The sequence below is a fragment of the Stomoxys calcitrans genome, chromosome 4, assembly GCF_963082655.1.
Source record: "Stomoxys calcitrans chromosome 4, idStoCalc2.1, whole genome shotgun sequence".
Classification (NCBI taxonomy): Eukaryota; Metazoa; Arthropoda; class Insecta; order Diptera; family Muscidae; genus Stomoxys; species Stomoxys calcitrans.
Window position 1 is genome coordinate 106,005,588 of NC_081555.1, and position 25,858 is coordinate 106,031,445.

General features: G+C 40.1%; 1 long non-coding RNA gene across 1 annotated transcript in view; it reads left to right on the forward strand.

Annotated features, from left to right (window-relative positions):
- The window catches only part of LOC106085891 (uncharacterized), a 107,796-nt gene that overhangs the window by 36,576 nt on the left and 45,362 nt on the right, over positions 1-25,858 (forward strand). The window contains exon 2 of the long non-coding RNA XR_001221046.2: positions 17,111-17,591. This is a non-coding gene — a long non-coding RNA (uncharacterized LOC106085891). The remainder of the gene's footprint in view (positions 1-17,110; positions 17,592-25,858) is intronic.

The window sequence follows — 25,858 nt, forward strand, 5'->3', positions numbered from 1 at the left end:
GGTAGTGGATTTGTGGTTAGTTGAAGGCTGAAACATCATGGCTCCAGCTTTACTTCGGTGGATGAGAGGCCAGCTAAAATGCGCATAAAAGCACATTTTTTCAACAAGAATATACAACAAGCAGACCAAGGAAATTTTCTACGAGTGCCAATAGAGAGAATATGACCGCTGCCCCGCCCATGATATTAAAATCTTTCTAGGAGATTTCAATGCGAAAATAGGAAAGGAAAATTTGATTGGGCCAACAGTTGGAAAATTTGGCCTCCACACGATATCCACCGATAATAGGTTGAGGCTAAAAGATTTTTCCACGGCAAAAACATGGTAGCTACAGCACCAGATTTCAAGACAAATTCACATGGTTGTCCCATGAAACAAATTGATCACGTTGTGATAGATAGAAGGCATTCGTCCATCGTGTTAGATGTTCGACCTATCCGTGAAGCAAATCTAGATTCGGATCATTACCTTGTTGCAGCAAAGGTTTGTACCGATTTGAACATGGCGAGAAAAGTACGATTTGACTTTGCGCGGAAACGGGACATTGAAAAACTGCAAACAAAAGAGATAGCAACGGCATACTGAACACTGCTTGAAAAAAGCTCTCCTTGTGATGATATAATGGCATAGTGGCAAACCGTTGCCCACTCCATGGAAAAATCCGCGAAATCCGTATTTGGGTACCTGAAGCCTACGAAATGTTACTGAAGCCAAAAATGCAGCATACAGAGCAACCTTGCAATCAGAATCAACACGCCAGGTGAAGGAGAGGTATGGGGAGAAAAGGAGAGCGGAGAAACGCCTGTCCCGCAGAAAAAAGGAAATGGAAAGATGTAAGTGTGATCGAATTTCTACCAAAGAATTAAACATCAAACAGATAGCTTTGGTGCAGGCACATCCTCCTAGTGTGTGCTAGTGTGCTGATAATATGGAAAGAACATTTTATCCAGCTGCTAGTGTTCGACGATGGCGGCGAAAAGGATACCGCGGAACCCTTAGTGATGGTATAGAATCCTCCTAGGATTTGATGGAAATTTTGTCTTTAGAGAAAATTTCAAGGAAACTTTGCTTTGAGAAAATTTTGAAGTTTCAGCCATTTAGCTGTGTCTGTCTACCTGTATGTCTGTCTGCCCGCTTGTTGTAACGGCGAGCTTACCTCTAGTTGCTTGGGTTCAGTTTACCGGGGACAGGGGCAGTCACAGGAATGTATTTGTGTCGGTAACAAAGAGAGAGAAAGGGCTAGGTTTGTTCGTTTTTGATGTATTTTATTGAGCAAGTATTACTTAATATAGACAGTATAGGGTCAGACATCATTTCAAGTCGGAGATGTAAGGAAAACAAGCCGCGAGATGCTGAGGGTAAGAAATCGTGGTCTGCTCACGTCATGGTCGTGGCAGTGGGTCGCCGTGAAAGATCCCACAGTGACATGCTCCTCATGATCAGTGACTTTTGTGTCTAATGGACAAAAGCGAAATACTGACTATGTAAGTCACTGAGATTTTGCAATGAAGGCCAGTAAACTGCCGTCAATAAACTTGGTTTACCCAAAGCCTTTCGGGTCGACGCAGTCCGAATTAAAGGCGTGGGCGACGAATGCGCCTGCAACCCTGTGAAACAGTGAAACGGTTGGACGTCGAAATTCCTATGGGGGGATCGAGATCGTGAGAAGACAAGGCTATTACTGAAAGGAAATAAGAAGGAGGTCATAATCCTGTGTCCCGTTATAAAATTAATAGCGGTATCATAACGGGACGCATAGGACTATGAGCTCACTTATGTAAAATCGGTGCGGCAGGTGATAGCATGTGTAGGGCATGCGGAGAAGATGATGAGACGTTGGAGCATTTCCTTTATCATTGTCCAGCTGTCGCGTCTAACAGATACCGACACTTAGGTGTGGACCCAATTCCAGACATGAACCAACTTGTAGGCGTAGCATGGAATACAATTAAGGATTTTGTAAGTAGCATGGAATTGGAACTTATATCTTCTTTTTCAAGGTTACTGTTTTTAGTATTTGGAGCGCACAACAAGCCGATAACTGGCTTAGGTGTATGTCCATAGTAGCATGGGGAGGATTAACATCCGCACCCTCTTTTCAACCTAACTTAAGTCACTGAGATGTGATTCAATCATGGCGTGCGCGCTGTGACTAAATTACCGCGATGGGGTTGTAGGCAGTCTGAGAATGCCCGACAGCGTCGGATTCTCGGTCTCAGTGGCTCATATGTCAGTGGGACAAAGTCGAAAGCCTGTCTATGTTAGTCACCTGGATGTGATTCACACGCGGCGTGAATATGACACTAAATCACCGGGGCGCGATCGTAGGCAGATAGTCGGGTCGCGGATCAAAGGACTCAGCGACGCCTACGTCAGAGGGACGAGGACGAAGGGCTGGTTATGTTTTTCAAGGGCGAAGGGATGGTAACATAACGAGGGGCTGGTAACATAACCAGGGCTTCACTGCGACATGATTGGATCACAGCGTGAATGTGGCGCTAAATCACGGGGTGCAGGTCGTAGGAAGACGGCACGAATGTGTCTTGAGAAGGGGGAAGGGAATGTTCATCATCGGGAGTTTCATTCACTCAGGACGTAAGCACAACCCTAAATCACGGGTTGGCGGTCGTACGCAGATTACGCCGTCGCGGATTCTCAGGCTCAGCGGCTCTTATGTCAGAGGGAAAAGGGCAAATCACTGAGATGTGATTCACGCACGTCGTGAGTTCGATTCTAAATCACCGGACGGCACGAGTGTGTGTCCGCGGGCTCAATGCCACCTATGTCAGAGGACGAAGGACTAATCATGGTAATCACCGAGCTGGTTATGTTAATTACAGTGTAAGTACGGGACTAACATACGGGGTGGCGGTCGTAGGCAGACACGCGGACACGCATTTATCCCGCTGGCTATGGCTATGTTAATCACCGTGAAGTGATTCACTCACACGGTGTGAGTACGTCACTATCTTTCGGGGTGGTGGTCGTATGCAAACGGCATGAATACATGTTCGCAGTCTCAGCAGCTCCTATGTCCGAGGGACAAGGGCGAAAGGCTGGTTATGTTAATCACCGAGACATGATTACATCACGGCGTGAGTACGGCGCTAAATCACGAGGTGAAGGTCGTAGGCAGACGGCACGAATGCGTGTTCACGGGCTCAGCGGCTCCTTTGTCAGAGAGACAAAGGCGAAGAGCTGGCGAAGAGCTCCGTGTTTATCACGGAGACGCGATTCACTCACGGCGAGAGCATAGCACTAACTCACAGGGTGGTTGCGTAGACAGACGTAGACAGGAGTCGTGATCAGCGGCTCCTTTGTAGGAGGGACAAGGGCGAGGGCTGGCTGTATTAATCACTGAGATAAGATTACGGTGTAAGTATGGCACTAATACACGGGGAGGGACATGGTCGAAAGGCTGCAATGTGTATCACCGAGGTGGGTTTTTCTCACGTCGAGACAGTGGAACTTGGTCACCTGGACGAAGTCGTAAGCAGTGAGTGGGACAAGCGGCTCCAATGCTTACCCTACACATTTCCCACTTCATTTATCAAGCCCCTGTCTTGACTTTGGTTCAGAAATGACTGTCCCATCCTTGTTGGCCTAGAGACAAAGCCTATTTAAACTTACAAAGTCTGTTCAGATTTGGATATAGCTCCCATATACATATACCCTCCAATTTTTACCGAAGGGCCTTTGTGAGCATATTTATCAACCGATCTTTTCAAAATTTTTCAGAAGAAAACGTCTCTTATGACTCTTACAATATCTATGGATTTTGGTTGAAACTCTTCATCTCCAATTCAAGCTAATTTTAATTTCGCTGGCTAAGTTGCCATACCCAATGTGGTGTAGGGTATCAAAATGTCGGCTTTCCCCCACTTAAGTCCAAGCTTATTTGTTATATCATTAGTCTATTTAGTCTTTACTACAATCCTAGCCAACCTTTACTAATTTTATTAACTAATTCTTCTTAAGCTAATCTTCCGATTTGATATCTTAAGTATTAGGAAGGCATAGTTTTTATTAGATCTCCGTATACTAGTCCAGACAGCTTCTAAATTTAAAAGCATCTCTGAAAATTCTCAAACTGGAAGGATTTCGGTCATTGTCATCTTTAAACTTAAAACTTAACCAATTTCTCTTCTCGAAAATATTTTTTTTATGGCATACACAATTTTCGTAACCACTTTGCGCTCTTGTGACAAAGTACTTAGCATTTTTTGCCCTTGAAGCAGGAGAAATTGAAAAACTGCTGTTTGTTCTTTATTGAGCTTTTCCAAGAAACACAAAAACCAGCGTTGTTTTTCCTCTTTACGGTTTCAATTTTATCGTTTGCCATTCAATCGTTGCGCATTAGCATTCTGCCAGCCCATCGCTTGTCCCCTTCCTAGTCGTCTCCCTACGATTCTGTTACAGATGGTGAACTTGATTTAATTATGATTTTATGGTTTAGCAAAACCGACGATGTAAAAGAAAATTTTACCACAAAAAACAACCACTTGAAAATTAGGGCAACACATTGAAAGTGAAAAAGTTTGATGGGTGGAGGGGGGGCCTTTGAAAAGAGAAAATTTAAAAAGCAATATCTTAAAATAGGAAAGGATAACTTCAATTAATAATGGCTGAGGGCGTAGAAGCTACAACTAATTACAGACTTAGGTTTTTTCGAGGCTGTTGACTACATAAATACTTAAAGAATGCAAATTAAAATCGATATTAATTTGAGATTTTATTCGCTGGAAGCACTTGGCATGATGATAATAATAATAACATGCTTAAATAAATTATTCATGAGTCTTTTCAAACTGGTGTCAGAATTTTAATATCAAATTGAAAATGAAATTTTGAGATAAAAAAAAATCCGATTATGTTGTTATTTCTTGCTTTCTATGATAATGATAAAAAGTCCAAAGTAAATTGTAATGGTTGCACGTTTTTCAATGATTTAATGAACAACATTTTGTGATTACTAGTCAAACGATTTGAGGAAAGTCACAATTGAAGCAAGTCAAGGGTGATTTTTTAAGAGCTATAGGAAAGTTTTCTATATAATTTAATATTTGAAGATTATTTCATGCATATGTTGACCGTGACTGCGCCTCAAATTGACCATCCGCTTAGTCCAATTTTGGTCCCGTACGTAAAATAAAATGTTCACCAAACTCGCCTCTCAATAAGTCCATTATTACGCGTGCTGTGTGGCATGTGGCACCACCTTGTTGAAACCACATGTCATGCAAGTCAAGTTCGTGCATTTTGAGCTAAACCAGTAAAAAGGCGTTAAGTTCTGCCAGGCCGAACTTTGGAATGATTTAAGAATTTAAATCCAGATATCGGTCTATATGGCAGCTATATCCAAATCTGGACCGGTTTGGGCCAATATGCAGAAAAATTTCGAAGAGCCTAACACAATTCACTGTCCCAAATTTCGGCGGAATCGGGCAATAAATGCGCCTTTTATGGGTCCGAAACCTTAAATCGAGAGATCGGTCCATATGGCAACTATATCCAAATCTGGAGCGATCTGAGCCAAATTGAAGAAGGATGTCGAAGAGCCTAACACAACTCACTGTCCCAAATTTCGGCGACATCGGACAATAAACGCGCCTTTTATGGGCGGTCTATATGACAGCTATATCCAAATCTGGACCGATCGGTGCCATATTGCAGAAGTATGTCGAGGGGCTTAACCTAACTCACTGTCCCAAATTTAGGCGACATCGGACAATAAATGCACCTTTATGGGCGCAAGACCTTTAATCGAAAGATCGGTCTATATGGCAGCTATACCCAAATCTGGAAGAAGAAGGATGTTGAAGAGCCTAACACAACTCACTGTCCCAAATTTCGGCGACATCGGACTATAAATGCGCCTTTAATGGGCCCAAAACTTTAAATCTAGAGATCGGTCTATATGACAGCTATATCCGAATCTGGACCAATCTGTGCCATATTGCAGAAGTATGTCTAGGCGACATCGGACAATTATTGCGTCTTTTATGGGCCCGAAATCTTACATCGACAGATCGGTCCATATGGCAGCTATATCCAAATCTGGACCGATCTGGGCCAAATTAAAGAAGGGTGTCGAAGGGCCTAACACAACTCACTGTCCCAAACTTCGGCGACATCGGACAATAAGTGCGCCTTTTATGGGCGCAAAACCCTAAATCGAGAAATCGGTCTATGTGGCAGCTATATCCAAATCTGGACCGATCTGGGCCAAATTGAAGAGGAATATCGAAGAGCCTAACAAAAGTTACTGTAAAAAATTTCAGCAAAATCGGTTAATAAATGTGGATTTTATGGGCCTAAGACCATAAATAGGCGGATCGGTCTACATGGGGACTACTTCAAGATTTAGCCGATGTAGCCCATCTTCGAACTTAACCTGTTTATGGACAAAAACGAATTTGTGCAAAGTTTCAGTTCAATTTCTCCATTTCGTCGAATACAATAACGTGCAACACTGTGCGATGGTCAATCCCATGGCAGCCGGTTGTACGTACCGGATTGGCCCGATGTAGTCTTTCATCAGCAGGGGCTGCCGCCTCAGCGTACAACACACTGCTACAACAACAACTGGAAAAGGTTTTCTAAACGATACTTGGGACGACACTGAAGGTCAAGTACAAGGCACTGCTCCCACTGGCACGGTCTTGGATTGACGGAGCTTTGTTATTGCCATCTGTAAGATCATGCTACATAGACTGATCAAAGCTAGAGGATGGCGGGTTGCCCGTCGGCTCCTTCAGTCTTGTTGTTCTTCTGCCTGGTCACTTCTACTTGGACCTTATTCTGACTAGAAAGTTAACATTCTATACCATCGTCAGGGATTGGCTCTGAGGTATCCTCTTCGCCGCCATCGTCGGACACTAGCAGTTGGGTAAAATGTTCTTTCCATATCCTAAGCACGCAATCTGTGTCAGGAGGATGTGCCTGCACCAAAGCCATCGGTTTGATGTTTTATTCTTTCGTAGAATTTCCGGACTTCATTCTGACTACTGTACATCCCAGTTCGCTCAAACTCAAGTCTTTCCATTTCTTTTATCTTTCTGCGGAATAGACGTTTCTCCTCTCTCCTTTTCTCCCAACAGCACTCCTTCATCAGGCGCGTTGCTACTGATTGCAGGGTTGCTCTATATGCGGCATTCTTGGCTTTAGTAGCATCTCGACATTCTCGATCGTACCATGGGTTTCTTGGAGGAGGCTTCCGGTGCCCAAGTACCGATTTCGCGTCATTTTCCATGGAGTGGGCAATGGTTTGCCACTGCGTCATTATTTCATCGAAACAAGGAGTGCTTTCATCAAACAGTTGAGTAAGTCGAGTGGAGTATGCCGTTGCCATCTGTTGTGTTTGCAGCTTTTCATTGTTCAGCTTCCGTGCTGTATTAGAGCGTACTTTCCTCGTCATACTTCAACGGATGCGAACCTTTGCTGCACTAAGGTAATGGTCAGAATGTATATTCGCTACACGAATCGATCGTACATCTAACACCCTGGATGAATGCCTTCCATCTATCACAACGTGATTATTTTGGTTCCTCGTGTTTTGATCGGGTGATAGCCATGTGGCTTTGTGAATATTTTTATGTTAGTACTACTAACTACCATGTTTTTTGACGCGGCGAAATCTATCAGCCTCAATCCATTACTGGACGTTATCTCGTGGAGGCTAAAATTTCCGACTGTAGGACCAAAGATGTCTTCCTTCCCTATTTTTGAATTAAAATCTCCCAGAACGATTTTAATATCATGGACGGGGCAGCGCTCATATTCTCTCTCTATGCGCTCGTAGAAAATATCCTTGGTCTGCTCGTCTTTGTCTTCCGTCGGGGCATGGGCACAAATAAGGCTGATGTTGAAGAATTTGGCTTTTATGCGGATTGTGGCTAGCCTCTCATCCACCGGAGTAAAGCTGGAGACAAGATGTTTCAGTCTCTGACTAACCACAAATTCACATCCAAATTCATGCCTCGTGTGCAGCTATAGCATAGTTCGTCACCGTTTGGTGTTGTTGTGACGCCATTCCCGGTCCATCGCACTTCCTGTAAGACGGTCATATCAGCCTTGTACTTTTCCAATACATCCGCCAACGCGTATGCTGCACCTTCTCAATAAAGACTTCAGCATACCATTTCCCGTACACAAGAAAGGAATGTGCCAACTACAGAGGAATAAATCTCCTCCCCATCGCATACAAGATACGCTCGAGCGTACTGTGTGAAAGATCAAAACCTAAAGGCAATGAGAAAATTGGGCCCCATAAATGAGGCTTTAGACCTGGTAAATCGACCCTAGACCAGATTTTCACACTGCGTCAAATCCTGGAAAAGATGCGAGAAGGACAAATTAAACCTACAATCTCTTTATTGGGTCGGTCACCAGAAGTAGTAACTGCAGCCTTTGAATAATCGAAAGAGAGTCAGTGAAAATGGGTCTGGCAGTAAATGGAGATAAGACGAAATGGATGGTTTCAACTCCCAAAACGCCTGGTACTACCGAGCAGATAAAGAAAATGGAGAAAGTTGGAAACCACAACTTTGAGATAACAATTTTATCTACCTCGGCAACGCAGTAACCGAAACGAATGACATCAGTTTTGAAATAAAGCGAAGAATAATACTGGCAAACAGATGCTACTTTGGATTAAGTAGGTTAGGTTGAAAAGAGGGTGCAGATATTAATCTGTCTCATGCCACTATGTACCTAAACCTAAGCCATTAATCGTCTTGCTGTGCGCTCTAAACACTATAAAGCCTCTAAAAAGGAAATTTTTAGTTAGGAACTCAAAGCTACTTACAAAATCCTTAATTGTTTTCAATACCACCTCCCTAAGTTGGTTCATGCCTGGTATTGTGTCCCCACCTAAGTGCCGGTATCTGTTTGACGCGAAAGCCGGCCAATGACAAAGGAAATGCTCCAACGTCTCATCATCTTCCCCGCATGCTATCACTTGCCGCACCGATTTCACATAAGTGAGCTCGTAGTCCTATGTGTCCCGTTATGATACCAATAGCTAAACTGACCTCCTTCCTAGTTTCTTTTAGTAATAGCCTCGCCTTTTCACGATCTGTATCCCCCCATAGGATTTTTGCCATCCTACCGACCGTTTCGCTGTTCCACAATGTTGCATGTGCATTCGTCGCCCACTCTCTTAACTCGGACTGCGTCGACCCGAAAGTAAGCAGTTGCGAAACAAGGCCACCTCTCGACATACGAAGATCACACCATACAAGTCACTGATACTACCCGTGTTGTTATATGGTTCAGAGGCATGGGTACTTGTGAAAGACGAGGCAGTGCTTGGAGTGTTTGAGAGAAAAATTCTTGCATTAATGGAAATTGTGGGCGTTGTATGAATCACAAACTGTATGAGATGTATGTTGACGTTAGCATATTTAAACGTATCAAAATACAACGGTTGCGTTGGTTAAGTCATGTTGTCATAATGAATGGAGAAACTCCAGCGAAGAAGTCTTTTGAAGGTGGCCACGATGGTACACGCAAACCGGAACGACCAAAAGCCTGATGGAAAGATTAAGTGGTTAGCGATAAGTCGAAACTAAGTTTCAGAGATTATAGAAGGAGCGAAGAAGATCGTGGCGCTTGGAACGCTATTCTATGTTCAGCTAATGGGACAAATGTTGTCATATGCCAATTAAAGTATTGGGTTGCCAAAAAAGTAATTGCGGATTTTTTAAAGAAAGTAAATGCATTTTTAATAAAACTTAGAATGAACTTTAATCAAATATACTTTTTTACACTTTTTTTCTAAAGCAAGCTAAAAGTAACAGCTGATAACTGACAGAAGAAAGAATGCAATTACAAAGTCACAAGCTATGAAAAAATTTGTCAACACCGACTATATGAAAAATCCGCAATTACTTTTTGGGCAACCCAATAATAACTAAGTAATCATTGAACAATCTGCAGAACTTCTATACATTTTACTCATCGACTTCAAGCGTGCTTTTGACACAGTTTCGCAAAGCTCTATGTGGAGCACGCTGTTAAATAAGAGCATCCCAGAAAAGACTGTGACGATCATTAGGGAGCAGTATAGGAATGCAGAAGCTTAAGTGCCTAAAGGGATCGATAAAGGATTAACTCAAATATTTGCACAAAAATATCCTTGATTTGGCATCCATTAAAGTTTCTCCCTATTTTTTCGTTTATTTTTTTACTTATGAGATAACATCTTTGTCCCATTTCGAAATATTATTTTTCACAATGGGCTACAAGCACGCGTATCCTCAACACTTTAATAAACACACCCACTTAACATTCATCTTCATATATCCATATACATACACACACACACAGAGACATAAATAAATTATTTTTATGGCAGCCCTCACATACAAAAGTGTTGGAATAGCAAAAGCAACTTAAGAATGTAGAAATACCCATTTGAGTTCTGTACATCATTTGCTTTTAACTATTTTGCCATAAACACATGTTTCTACTTTATTTCAGTCAACAAAGACACTCTGACATACCTATGTATATCTCTTGCGTTTTCTCCGCTTCTACGGTTGATAAGAAAGTGAAAAAAATGTCACTGTGAATGTGCCATCCATATTTGCGATACTTCCTAATATACCATAGTGGATAAACATATATGTACATTAAACGGTTTTGTATACAATAAGGGTGATGATTTTTAGATTTTTTCTCATAAATTATATCCTGTTGCAAGAATGAATGAATTATTGTCTAAATTAGACTAAAATAATGTTTGTTACATTTAAATATTGAAAAAGCTCTCGCACAAACCACTTAGAAGTTATTTTTTGTGAACATTTTTTTTTTAAATTATCTAAAATCAACGGTAGATGTCAAGGCTTTAACCTTTATGCAAAGCCAAATAATCTATGAACATAAGGAGACATTGATCACAAAAAGCGATGAAGAACTTTCGTTGTTATTTACAATTAACTGAAGATATCTCATTTTGAATCGAAGGTATCCCTTTTAGAAAAAAACGTTGAAGACTTTTGTGATTCTCAGATTTGAAGAAAATTAGTGAGGAACAAAAGGCTATGTAATTTTTATGATTGTGTTAGGAAACTAATAAGTTGTCATAAATGTGTGCTGAACTGCTCTTAGAGTCCTTTTTGGGTAGCTTCTCTGAATACATAATATAACGAATATAAGCACATCATTTACAAGAAAATAAAGTTTTCTTAAATCTTTCATTGCAAAATGATTTGATATAAGAAACAATTCTTATAAGAAACAAACGTATACAAGAAATATTTTTAAAGCACCGAAGCTGAAAACTCCACTTCGAAAAACTTTCCATAAGAACATTTTAATTATGAGAAAACGGTATGAATTCGTCCGGACATATTGTTCGCCAACAACTCCATAGAAAAACAAAAGACACATATGCAGCAGAGCTGGCAAACTATCAATATTCGAAACATTCGATATTTTTCATATTTTCCAAAATAATATTGATAACTATCGTTAATTTCAGGAACTTTAATGCAATAAAACATACATTTCAGTCTCATCGATCCTAGGGATCGATGAGACGCCGTGATTTTTGGGACGCCGTGATTTTTGTGGTAACTGCTATCGCCAGAAAGTTAACCTTAAGAACCACATAACATCGGCCCAAAAGAGGATCAATGAATTTGCATGCCCTTGCCCTTAAGGAAAGACTTCGGTTCCATGCAAGTCCATGCGAGTACACGAGTCCGCAATAATATTTTAATGCCTATTGCAATTGCAGTTGAACCAGCACATGATGAGCCACCATCAGGTCGCCTCCAAGCTGTTCAAATGTGAGAAATGTTCGTTGCGTTTTCTACTCCGTCAAACATGAAAGCTCACATGCATGTACATGAAATCCAGAATACTTTTGTGAAATATGCGGAGAGTTATATTATATTATATTATGATACAGTGAAACGAACTTGGGTTGCCCAAAAAGTAATTGCGGATTTTTCATATAGTCGGCGTTGAAAAATTTTTTCACCGCTTGTGACTCTGTAATTTCATTCTTTCTTCTGTCAGTTATCAGCTGTAACTTTTAGCTTGCTTTAGAAAAAAAGTGTAAAAAAAAGTATATTTGATTAAAGTTCATTCTAAGTTTTATTAAAAATGCATTTACTTTCTTTTAATAAATCCGCAATTACTTTTTGGGCAACCCAATACATATGAGTTTGCATACCATCGAAAGGCAAAACCTTCAATTGTTTGCTGTTCAAAGATAACGAAGTGGGTCTATCGCAGTTGGCTCACCCAAAGAAGACTTGGATTATTCCGGAACCTTTTCAGATGGTCAAACAGATTTGATGTATTGCCACTAGTTTAATATATCTTTCAACACATACGACATTAAGCGTTTTTTCCATCTTAGGTTTTTAGCAAAAAAAAGACCAAACTTCTGATGGCTTCTATTTTGCTCTTGCAATGTTGTTGGGAATCTTAAAAAAACACGTCATGCTAAATTTCAGCCAAATTGGATAAGAATTGCGCCCCCTAGTAGCTCAAGAAGTCAACATCCAAGATTGGTTTAAATGGCAGCTATATCAGGTTATGGACCGATTTGAACCATACCAACCACAGTTGCTGGAAGTCACAACAGAATAAGTCATGCAAAATTTCAGCCAAATCGGATAAGAATTGCGCCCTCTAGAGGCTTAAGGAGTCAACATCCAAGATTGGTTTGAATGGCAGCTGTATCAGGTTATGGACCGATTTGAACCATACTAACCACAATTGTTGTAAGTCACAACAGAATAAGTCATGACAATTTGCAGCCAAATCGGATAAGAATTGCGCCCTCTAGTAGCTCAAGAAGTCAACATCCAAGATCGGTTTAAATGGCAGCTGTATCAGGTTATGGACCGATTTGAACCATACTAACCACAATTGTTGTAAGTCACAACAGAATAAGTCATGACAATTTGCAGCCAAATCGGATAAGAATGGAAAGAAAAGAAACATGGAACTACATGGTCCATTTACAATCGTAACCGGCCTACACTGCTAAGAATTATTTGGGCATAATTTCATGCGCCTAGCTTTACTGCTTCGAAAGTTAGCGTGCTTTTGACTAACAGACGGACGGGCGGACATGACCAGATCGACTTAAATTGTTATGACGATCAAGAATATATATATACTTTATGGGGTCAGCAGAATATTTCGAGGTGTTACAAACGGAATGAGCAAATAATTATACCCCATCCTATGGTGGAGGGTATAAAATAAGGGATTACAAGTTATCGTCGAATATTTAGAAAAATTTCCAGAAGGGGGAACTTCCCCCCTTTTGTTTGGTTACTTTTCGATTTAAACTTTCAAATAGCGGATACATGTGTCTCCTCTTTTTGCCTCCTCTATCAAAATCTGTCCGATTTTTCCTGTTATTTTTGGTTTTCCCCAATTCAAATTTCTACTGACGTTTGGGTTTTTCTTTGTACTTTTAAATGTTTTCGATTAAATTGTATAAACTTCCTCAACTACTTGACGAGCTAGGATTGAGCCAAAGTGTTGGATGTCTGTACCGATTGTAGATTGGGACCACACGTCACTAGCTCAACTGCCAGACAAACCTACTTCACCAAGGACAAACCTACTTCACCAAGGACAAGAGATCCCTCCGGACGCACCTCAGCTTAATCCCAGAGTAACTTCGACTACAAATCGCTTAAATTGGTGCACCCATCTCCGAGATCTAGCGTTTTTGAAAATTGGGGTAAAAGGTAAAAATTGCTTATCCCTTACATATATTGGCTAACTAAGGTATCTCCATTAAAAATACTTGCAAAGTATACTCGTTCTTTTCGAACCGTCCCAGGACCTATCCAACGGCGTTAGAATGGTAGCAATTCGTCACCTCGAGCGTCAAACCCTTATAAAAGTGGTAGGTTTTTTCCATATAAGCGGACGAGAACTGGGACCGGTTCCTATCACCAGAGGAACTATCCCGCGACAGGTTTGGGACTTGCCGCATTTCCCGTAAGGAACAAAGAAACAAACAAACGAAACGCAACAATTTAATTTGTATATATATAGATTTATCTAACATTTATCTTATCCTTAATAAAAACTCATCAAAATTATGATACAGTGAAACGAACTTGTAAAAAAGCCATCATCCTAATGAACATGTTTTTTGTTGTTGCCTTGTGGTGTTTTTCTTTTGCTTACACATGCTATCACTGAAAATGGAAGCGACAACCGGAAACGAAACTTATGAAATTCTATTGTTACACTTTTTGCTGTATCCCTAGAAAGTTTGACAGGACTGAAAGGGATAAAGTGGGAAAATAAAATGGCAAACTGTTTAACTGTAATTGATCTACAGATCTCATATCTTAAAAAAAAATTTTAATTTAAAAAAAATTTTCGTAGAAATAAAGTTTTGACAAAAGTTTCTATAAAAATAAAATTTGTACAAAATTCTCTGTAGAAATTAATTTTTGACAACATTTTCTGTGAAAATAAAATTTTGAAATAATTTTCTGTGAAAATAAAATTTTGGCATAATCTTATATATAAAAATCAATTTGTGTTTGTTTGTTTGTTTGAGGGGGAGCGGACCCTCCCCTTTACCCTAATTTTCAGAAACGCCAGATCTCGAAGATGGGTGGTGCGATTTAAGCGAAATTTTGTGTGCTCTCATATAGTAACCTACAAACAAAAATTTGGTATCCAAATTTCGGATGGGGTACCACGGGGGGGGGGGGGGGGGGTGGGGGGTGGATGCCCCACTCCAAAACCAACCAAATATGTATATATATATATACATCAATCACGATAATATGGGAAAGGAAAGGTATTTTAAATTAAAAAACCTATTTGATATCGAATTGTTGGACCAAGTGTTTGGGGACCACCCCAACCCGCAAAATACCCCTAAATCGGACAGATTTACCGACCATGGCAATATTGGACTCAAATGAAAGGTATTTGCGAGTAGAATACGAATATGATATGTACATTTGCCTTTGGAAGTAAAGCACGAATCTGATATCAATGTCCGGGAAAAGTGTCTATGTGGCCACCACACCCCCATGACACCACCCAAATAGGAGGTACTTGCTGACCATTGCAATATCAAGCTCAAATAAGAGGTATTTTAGAATAGAACACGAATCTGATATATATTTTCAAAGCCAAGTCACTGGGTGGCCGCCCTATCCCCCAAAGCACCCCCAAACCGGTCATGTTTGCCGAGGAGCTCAAATGAAAGGTATTTGGGAGTAGGACATGAATCTGACATCAACATTCGTGACAAACTGTCTAGGGGAGGTCCCACCAGCATATCAACCCCCAAATAGGACGTGTTTCTCACCAACACAATTTGGGTTTTGAAGCCAGTGGAGCTCGATATTAATAGTTTTTAGAGCCCATACCCCAAAACCGGACATACTCGCTGGCTTTTCCAACAAGGGGTTTAAATGAATGGTATTTGAGATTAGAAAACGAATTTGATATCAATTTTGAGCCCAATGGCAATATGGGGTTCAAATATATGAGAATAGAGCACGATGCTGATATATTTTCAGGGCTTAGTGTTTGGGGGATCACTCCACTCCCCAAAACACCCCTAAATCGGGCATATTTACCAACCATGTCAATGTGGGGTTTAAATGAAAGGAATTGAGGAGTAGAGCACGAAATTGATACACACTTTCGGGACCAATTTTCTGGGGGACCAAAACTCCCCACAAACAACAATTATTTAGTGACCATCGCAATATGGGGCTCAAATAAACGTATTTGGGAGTAGAATATGAATCTGATATCCAAATGGTGGGGGGCCAAGTATTTGGGGAACCGCCCCTGCCCCAAAACATCCCTCAAATGGATGAGGCTGAACCGATTTTCATGAAATGTTCACTGGTGGTGCATAGTAATCCCGTGGTGAAAATTGGGTACTACATTTTTTGAAGGGGGATCGGACCCTCCCCCTTAACCTAATTTTCAGAAACGCAAGATCTCGCTCCCACTCCCCAAAACACCCCCAAATCGGGCATATTTACTGACCATGTCAATGTGGGGCTTAAATGAAAGGAATTGGGGTCCACTTTTGGGACAAATTTATGGGGCTCTACCCCTTTCCCAAAAAAAAACCCACAAACAGCATTTTTTTACTGGACATCGCAATTTGGGGCTCAAATAAAGGTATTTGGGAGTAGAATACGAATTTGATATCGAAATGTAGGGCCATGTATTTAGGGCATCACCCCTTTCCCAGAACACCACCAAAGAGTAAAAATTTTTCGACCATGCTAATATGTGGCTCAAATGAAAGGTATTTGAGATTAGAAAACGAATTTGATAACCAATTTTGGGACCATGTGTTTGGGGGACGCCTCATCCTGTAAACTCCCCTCAAAACCAATGGCAATGTGGGGTTTAAATAAATGGTATTTGAGAGAAGAGCACGATGCTGATATTTTTTCAGGGCTAAGTATGTGGGGGACCACTTTACCCCCGAAATCAGACATCATGAGAATATCGGGCTGAAATAAAGTATTTTAAGAATGGAGTACACCTTACATCCAAACTTTAGTTCGTAGACCAATAAAGATGGGATTCAGATACAGGCACTTATATCGTTAAACTGTTTGTCAAGCGATATACTATTTTCGTAGCATGGTATTTGACTAAAAGTTCTGTAATTGTCAAAAATAAACATTTTAGCGAAAATTTTGTTCCATATACAGTAAAAGAAGCCCCTTTCCAGCAAATTTTCTATAGAAATAAAAAGTTGACAAAATTGTCTATAGAAATAAATTTTCTAAAAAAAAAACTTTTTATAGCAAAAATCTAATTTTAACATTTTCTAGGAAAAACTTAATTTTAAATTAATTACTTTTACTATGTATTATTCAATGTAAAATAAACGACTTACCGTTTCCCACTGTGTTATTTTGCTCACCGTGCGAGTTAATTTATTCAATTTCGGGGAAAATCACACATCTGTCAAATAAATAAATAAATAAAAATTTTTAAAGTCTAATTAAAAAAAATCAATTAAAATTTATTTGAAATACAAACATATGCATTATTGTTTCAGTTTAGCGTTTGAATTCATTTGGTATATAAACATATATGTTATTTCTTCTCTTTACAGATAACAAAAATTAAATATAACAAAATATCATAAGGTCAAGCTTAACATATCGTTCAACATTGATGTTTAGACAGTTTATGGAAATTTTAAATAAAAAACCATCAGCAGTTTCCAATTGCATATATAATTCTAATTATGGAATAAATTAATAAACAAAATATTTAAAAAAAAGCTTAAACAGAAATGAAAGGAAATCAATAAATCATTCAAACTACTGAGAAGCCATATGTTATCAGTGATTATCCCCCAAGGACAAAATAAATATAACAAATTTCCAACTTCCACATAGGCAAAATTTATTTTGCCCTACCAACTCTAGGTCAGCCTTCAAGTCCAGCCTACCGTCAACCCCACAACAAAGTGATTTTCTCCCTCCAACTCATGCAGCTATTCATCTTTATGGGCCGTAGACGTTACTTTTCCACTCTGCTGGGCGAGTAATTGAATAAAAAAATCAAATATCAAAGGTTTTTTATTGTTGGTAAGTACACTAAAGTGAAACTGTAGAGAAATGTAGAGAAAGAAAAAAAAAATTGAATATAATTGGAATTTCGCGGAATAATGTTGCCATTAATTGCTAATTACTTTGGCAGTATAACAAAATTTTCTGGATTATAGGCAGAACGGCATGTTACAAAAAAAAAGAGTTAAAAAGTGTTGTTAAAATTTTGTTGGCTTGCTTATGGAACTTCATGTTAAGTTTTTAACAACCTCTTGCTTGTCCTTGCTTAACTTAAAGTGATTCTGAAAACTTTGCAATTAATTCTGACGATGACAGCAATTATTTTTTCACGAGGATATGTCCTGTTATATGCAAAGTTAAATTAGGAAATTTATATTTCCGTTATTTTCTTTACTAGTTCAAAATTATGTTAAGGTTGTTTTTTTTCCAGCAGAGGAATTTTATCAAACTGTAGGTTTATGTGCCTAGCGGTGAACTTAAAAAAAAAATTTAAGGTCTGAAGTATTTTAACCCTTAGACACCACCCTATTTCATACACCCTCTAACCACACCATTAGTACAGCTATACAACTGAGTTTTTGATATGGAACTTAGCATGCAGCGGTACAAATGTGTTTAGAGATATAGTTTTTTGTAGAAATACCATTCGCGACCAAGTACTTCTCATTCGAGAACGGTTTAAAAGTAATATATAATTATTTCACAATCTCATAACAGCTCACGTGAAGTAAGCATGAACCTTCAGCTCTTACGGCCTTATTCACAAAACTTAATGAAGCCTTAAAATAAGTTCATTTGACAATTCTATATCGGAAATCTACATAAAGTTTTGTGAATACCGGTGTTAAAATTTACCACTATGTTTTTTTAGGAAGTATAATATGCTGTGATACAATTGTACCATGGCATTACTCTGAAGCTGCCCTGGAGGTTATGAGACTTGAGACAATGATCAATGGCAGAAGTTTCACACGGAATACTTGAGACGATACAACTAATTTTTTTTTAAATTAATTTTTGTAATAGAGTTTTTTACCCACTAGAAGCCTATTATGGGAATTTTAGATCGACAGCTTTGTTAGATATATTTTTTGTCGCACCTTCCCATACAAGCGAGATTTGGATTGAAGGCACTCCAATATATTTGTATCTGCAAGATGTCTCAAAGCTAGTGGAAGAACTATACAAAGAAACTCAGCTATGTTCATAGTTACCTAGCCACAAAATGGTGCTGCAGGCGGAATTCTGTCCGATTATATTGCACGGGATTGCGATATCATTTACACACGATAACGCAATGCCCTGCAATATAAAAAGTAATTTAACGCCAACTCTGAATATGATAGAAGATTGGTACAGATTTGGGCTACTTCACTTGGTTTATACCCTTTGGGCTACTCTATCTGGGCTTCTTCATTTGGGCTACTCCCTTTGGGCTAATCCATTTGAGCTTCTTTGTTTAACTACTGTCTCTAGGCTACTCCCTCCATGCTACATTTGGGTTACTCCCTTCGGGCTCCTTGATTTGAGCTACTCCCTTTGGGCTACTCCCTTTGGGCTACTCCCTTTGGGCTACTCCCTTTGGGCTACGCCCTTTGGACTACAGTCCTTGGACTACAGTCCTTGGACTACAGTCCTTGGACTACAGTCCTTGGACTACAGTCCTTGGACTACAGTCCTTGGACTACAGTCCTTGGACTACAGTCCTTGGACTACAGTCCTTGGACTACAGTCCTTGGACTACAGTCCTTGGACTACAGTCCTTGGACTACAGTCCTTGGACTACAGTCCTTGGACTACAGTCCTTGGACTACAGTCCTTGGACTACAGTCCTTGGACTACAGTCCTTGGACTACAGTCCTTGGACTACAGTCCTTGGATTACAGTCTTTGGTCTACAGTTTTTGGGGTAGAATCCTTGGACTACAGCCTTTGGACTACTGTCCTTGCAATGCAGTCTATTGACTACTACAGTCTTTGGACCACAGTCTTTGGACTACAGTTCTTGGACTACAGTTCGCGCACAAAAGTCTTTGGACTACATTCCTTGGACTACAGCCCCTGTACTACAGTCCTTGGACTACGGTCCTTGGACTACGGTTCTTGGACTACATTCCTTGGACTACAGTCTTTGAACTACAGTTCTTGCAATATAGTCTTTCGACTATAGTCCTTGCACTACAATCTTTTGGCTACAGTCTTTGGAGTACAGTCTTTGGACTACAATCTTTGAACTTAAGTCCTTGCAATACAGTCTTTCGACTACAGTCCTTGGACTACAGTCTTTGGACTACAGTCCTTGCACTACAGTCCTTGCACTACAGTCTTTGGTCTACATTCCTTGGACTACAGTTCATGGAATACAGTCCTTGCACTACATTCCTTGGACTATAGTCTTTGGAGTACATTCCTTGAGCTATTGTCTTTGGACTACAGTCCATGGACTACGGTCCTTGGACTACATTCCTTGGACTACAGTCTTTGGAGTACATTCCTTGGGCTATTGTGTTTGGACTACAGTCCATGGACTACATTCCTTGGACTACAGTCTGTGGATTTTAGTCCTTGCAATATAGTCTTTCGATTTCAGTCCTTGCACTACAGTCTTTGGATTACAGTCTTTGGACTACAGCCTTTGGACTACAGTCTTTGGACTACAGTCTTTGGACTACAGTCTTTGGACAACAGTCTTTGGACTACAGTCTTTGGACAACAGTCTTTGGACTACAGTGTTTGGACTACAGTCTTTGGACTACAGTCTTTGGACTACAGTCTTTGGACTACAGTGCTTGGACTGGAGTCCTTGGACTACTCCCTTGACTACAGTCTTTGGACTGAAGTACTTGGACTACAGGGATAGTAACTGGGCCATATTGTTCCATGTTTTAATATAGCTGCCACATAAACTGATCTTGGATCTTGACTTCTTGAGCCTCTAGAGGGTATAATTCTTATCCGAATGGGCTGAAATTTGTTATGAGGTGTTTTGGACTACAGTCCTTGGACCACAGCCCTTAGATAACACTCCTTAGACTACAGTCCGTAGACTACAGTGCTTCGACTACAGTCCTGGGACTGCAGTCTTTGGACTACAGTCTTTGGACTACAGTCCTTTGACTACAATTCAGGGACTACATTCCTTAACCTACAGTCCATGGACTTCAGTCCATACCGGTCCATGTTTTGATAGAGCTGTCATATAAACCGATCTTGGATCTTAACTTCTTTAGCGTATATAGAGCGTTATTATTATTCGATTTGGCTGAAATTTTTTGAGTTTTTTTTTTTTGATTTTCAACAATTATGTCAAGTATGGACCAAACGGTTAATAACCTGACATAGCTCCCATATAAACTGATCTTCCGATTATACTTTTTGAGCCTCTAGAGGTCGCAATTCTTATGCGACTTGGCTGAAATTTTGTGCAACGATTTTTCCTATGACCTCCAACATTCTTGCTAATAATGGTCTGAATCGGTCGATAACCTGATATAGCTCCCATATAAAGCGATCTCCCGATTTTACTTCTTGAGCCCCATAACCTAATATAACTTTTATCCATTATCATTTATTTGCCTAAAAGAGATACCGGGCAAAGAAGTTGACAAATGCTATCCATGGTGGAGGGTATATAAAATTCGACGCGGCCGAACTTTATACGCTTTTATTTGTTAAAGAGTTTTTCACTGTCCACATTTCTACCCAAATGCCAAAAAATCGATGGTAATGAAACATCCATTTATTACTATCCAGTTATGTATGGATGTGGCCAAATTTGAATAGAGCTGTATTCAATTACCTACATATGTTAGCCGGCATAGCAGCTCAAGGCAATCTAGAGTATGTACATGATGGCCATACCATGTTAGCAGCAGCTCTAACGATGGATGACCGACCAGCTTCTATTCAGGTCATCGACTATTGAATAATTGAAGTTAGTTTAGTTTTTTTTGATAGATGAGGAAATTGTGAATAAAATTTCTGATTGAGAGTTTTTTAATTGAATGCCTTTTGTATGGCATTACCTTGCAAGGTTAATCGAAAAATACTATGTTATGGCTGAACTGAAGATGGGAAAGAATAAAAATCAATGAGATTTTGATGAAGGTTGTAAATTGATGGATTCCCGTTACCAGTATAAAAGAGATTTAAAAGGGCCAAACTATTTTTTGAGTAAATGTATGGGCAATGTAAAGGAATGGGTAGAAATAAAGGAATTCCAAGGCATTATAAGTTTAAGAAAAAAGCAGCTTACCATAAGTTAGCAATCTTAGCACAAATAAAAAAACGAACGTGCTATGAGCAGGGGGTTGATGAAGGTTACCACTTAATGATGAACAAAATGACAAATTAAATTTTTCCATATCTATAGCATACTCCATACTATATCCATATCTATAGCATACTCCAATATGTGTCCATTTGTATGTCCCCCCTTTTGTCTTTAATATGGACTGCTTATCCCAAAAGTTAAATATTAACAGACTTTGGAAATCCGAATATTTCTGTGGTCTTTATAGTATCATAACCAACTAAAAATAATTGCATGTGGTTGGTTTGTCTCTTCATTTTGAAAAGCATAGCTTAATCAGACACGTTTCGAGCTTAATATTTTTCGACAAAGTTCTTATTAAAAAACTTGGCATGGCTCATATAACAAAATATACTCGCTCACATATGGTCTATATACACTCAAACTCACACATACCTACGTATGTGGATGAATATATGCTCAAACAAAGTTATTACTCTTTTGCTTATCTCCGGCATGCAATCTCAGCATTATATTAAGTATCCGTTTTATGGGTCATTTTGGTTTAAACTTGGAACATTTTAGAAATGCCATTCACCATTGTGTTTGGGTTTGGTTTGAGTAAGCATTAAAGAATCTTTTGTCATTCTGGGTGTATTTACCAAGTTTATAAACATATTCAATCTTTAATGAAAATGTATGAATTATAATGAAAATGGTTTGTTTGGAATGATGTTCTAAGGGGAACAGTTTTGTTGTTGTTGTAGCAGAGTGTTGTAGACTGAGGCGGCAGCGCTAGTCGTTAAAGGACTCCATCGGGTCCATAGGGTAGGTACAACCAGCTGCCATGGGATTGAGGAAAAACAATTGCGTTCAGATAAAGAAACGTAAATAAAAGTTTTGGTTGCCTGTTATATCTACCAAAAATCGATTGGGGTATACTTATCTTGTCAATGATGTTTGTGAAGCAAAAAAAAGTTAATTTTCGACCCTAAAATGTATATAATCTTCATAGTCGTAAAATTCTTAGACACCATAGCCATGTCCGTCCGCCTGTCTGTTGAAAACATGCCTTAGTGTACATAGCGGCCATATCCGTATTTGCCGAACGATCGGAATGGTAATAAATGACGAAATGTGGAGCTGACAAACTATTATCAATAGCAAAATTCGATATTTCCGAAATTTCGAACAATAAATATCGATACTATCGTTAATTTTTCATTATCTATATTTCAAAGAAAAATGAGAAGTAACAACTGAAAGCGTGCTTAGTTCGGCCGGGCCGTATCTTGAGAACACCATGGATTCTGCTAAAAAAATTTAGTTGAAGGGCATAATTTTATTTTATTCTACACACCAAACTTCTGTCAACCCAGCAAAAATCAAAGCCTCTAAGAACCGAACAACGATAACCGCCAGCCCGATTTATGTGGGATCTATATTAGGTTATAGACTGATTAGGACTGTACTTGGCATAGTTATTGGAAGTCGTAACAGAACACCGCATGCAAAATGTCGAGTCCGACTATAAAAAGATGGTCTCTTACCATTGAGGTTATCGGACACCACTCTTCTATAGTTCAAGGACCGAGTCCAATGACTGTAATCCTAGGACTGTAGCCTAAGGACTGTAGCCTAAGGACTGTAGCCTAAGGACTGTAATAAAAGGATTGTAGTCCAAGGACTGTAGTCCAAGAACTGTAGTTCAAGGACTGTAGTCCAATGGCTGTAGTTCAAGGACTGTAGTTCAAGGACTGTAGTCCAGAACTGTGGTCTAGAATTGTCAGTAGTCTAAGCACAGTCCTAGGATTGTAGTCCACGGAATGCAGTCCCAGAACTGTAGCGCAAGGACTGTAGTCCAAGAACTATTGTCCAGAACTTTGTTCTAAGGACTGTAATTCAAGGACTGTACTCCAAGGAATGTAGTCCAACAGCTGTAGTTCAAGACTGTAGTCTAAGCACTGTCGTCCAAAGGCTGTAGTTTAAGGACTGTAGACCAAGGACTGTAGTTTAAGGACTGTAGTCCACGAACTGTAGTCGAATGATTGTCCAATGACTGTAGTCCAAGAAATATAGTTTAAGTACTGTGGTCCATGGACTGTAGTCCAAGTACTGTAGCCCAAAGACTGTATTTCAAAGACTATAGTCGAAGGACTGTAATGAAAAGCTATAGTCCAAGGACTGTAATCCAAAGACTGTAGTGCAAGGATTTTAGTCAAAGGACGGTAGTCCAAGGACTGTACTACAAAGATGATGTAGTCCATGGACTGTAGTCCAAGACTACATCATCTTTGTTTAGTCGAAGGACTGTAGTGCAAGGATAGTAGTCCAAGGACAGTAGTCCAAGGACTGTAGTACAAGGACTGTAGTCCATGAACTGTAGTAAAAGGGCTATAGTCCATGGACTGTAGTACAAGGACTGTAGTCCATGTACTGTAGTACAAGGACTGTAATCCATGTACTGTAGTCCAATAACTGTAGTCTAAGGACTGTAGTCCAAAGAATGTAGTCCAAGGACTGAAGTCCCAGGACTGTAGTCCAAGGACTGTAGTCAGTTGTCTAAGCACTACAGTAATTAGCCCAAGTATTGCAGTCAGTGGCCGAAGTACTACAGTCAGTAGTCCAAATACAACAGTCAGCAGTGCAAGAACTACAATCAGTAGTCCAAGTTCTACAGTCCATAGTTCAAAAGAAGCAGACCGAAGTGACTACCTGAAAGGATTAGTGCAAAAGAATAAGCTGAAAAGTATTTGACCAAGGGGTTAGCCCAAAGGCAGAAGCCCAAAGAGAGTAGCCTAAAGGGAGTAGCCCAAAGGGAGTAGCCGAAGGGAGTAGCCCAAAGGGAGTAGAACAAAGGAAGTAGCCCAAAGGGAATAGCCCAAAGGGAGTAGCCCAAAGGGAGTAGCCCAAAGGGAGTAGCCCAAATGAAGTAGCCCAAAGGGAGTAGCCTAAAGTGACTAGCCCAAAGGGAGTAGCCCAAAGGGAGTAGCCCAAAGGGAGTAACCCAAAGGGAGTAGCCCAAAGGGAGTAGCCCAAAGGGAGTAGCCCAAAGGGAGTAGCCCAAAGGGAGTAGCCCAAAGGGAGTAGCCCAAAGGGAGTAGCCCAAAGGGAGTAGCCCAAAGGGAGTAGCCCAAAGGGAGTAGCCCAAAGGGAGTAGCCCAAAGGGAGTAGCCCAAAGGGAGTAGCCCAAAGGGAGTAGGAGTGAGGTCTACGTCTATTATTTATTCTTCTTCAAAAATGGAAATTTATTCTTAAACTTTCCATGAAGGAACAGAAGCAATCCTCTCACATATAAAAGGGAGTAGCCCAAAGGGAGTAGCCCAAAAGGGGTAGTCCAAAGGGAGTAGCCCAAAGGGAGTAGCCCAAAGGGAGTAGCCCAAAAGGGGAAGTTGCCTGGATGGAGTAGCTCAAAGGGAGCAGCCTGAATAGGGTAGCCTGGATGGAGTAGTTAAGAAATGGAAATGGTTGTTATGAGGTCTACGTCTGTTATTAGTGAGTACAAAAATGTAAATTTATTCATAAACATTCCATGAAGGAACAGGAGCAATCCTCTCACATATAAAAGAGGGCTGTCCGAATCAAGCTTCAGTTTTATAACCGAGAACGGCGTCCCGCAGTGTGCCTTTTTTTATATAGAACCTCACAAATGTCGCAAGCATTGCAAATGCAAATTTTGCCCATGAACATTCCACTAAGGAACAGGGGCAAACTTCTCACATATCAATGGGTACAGTCCGATTTAAGTTTTAAGCTCAATGATAGGGGGCCTACTTTTATAGCCGAATCCGAACGAAGTGCCGCAGTGCGACACCTCTTTGGAGAGAAGATTTACATGGCATAGTACCTCACAAATGTTGCCAGCATTAGGAGGGGAAAACCACCGCTGAAAATGTTTTTCTGATGGTCTCGCCAGGATTCGAACCCCGGCGTTCAGCGCCATAGGCGGACTTGCTAACCTCTGCGCTACGGAGGCCTCCAGCATTGAAAGCGGGTAACCGCCGCTGAAGATTTTTGCGGATGTTCTCGCCAGG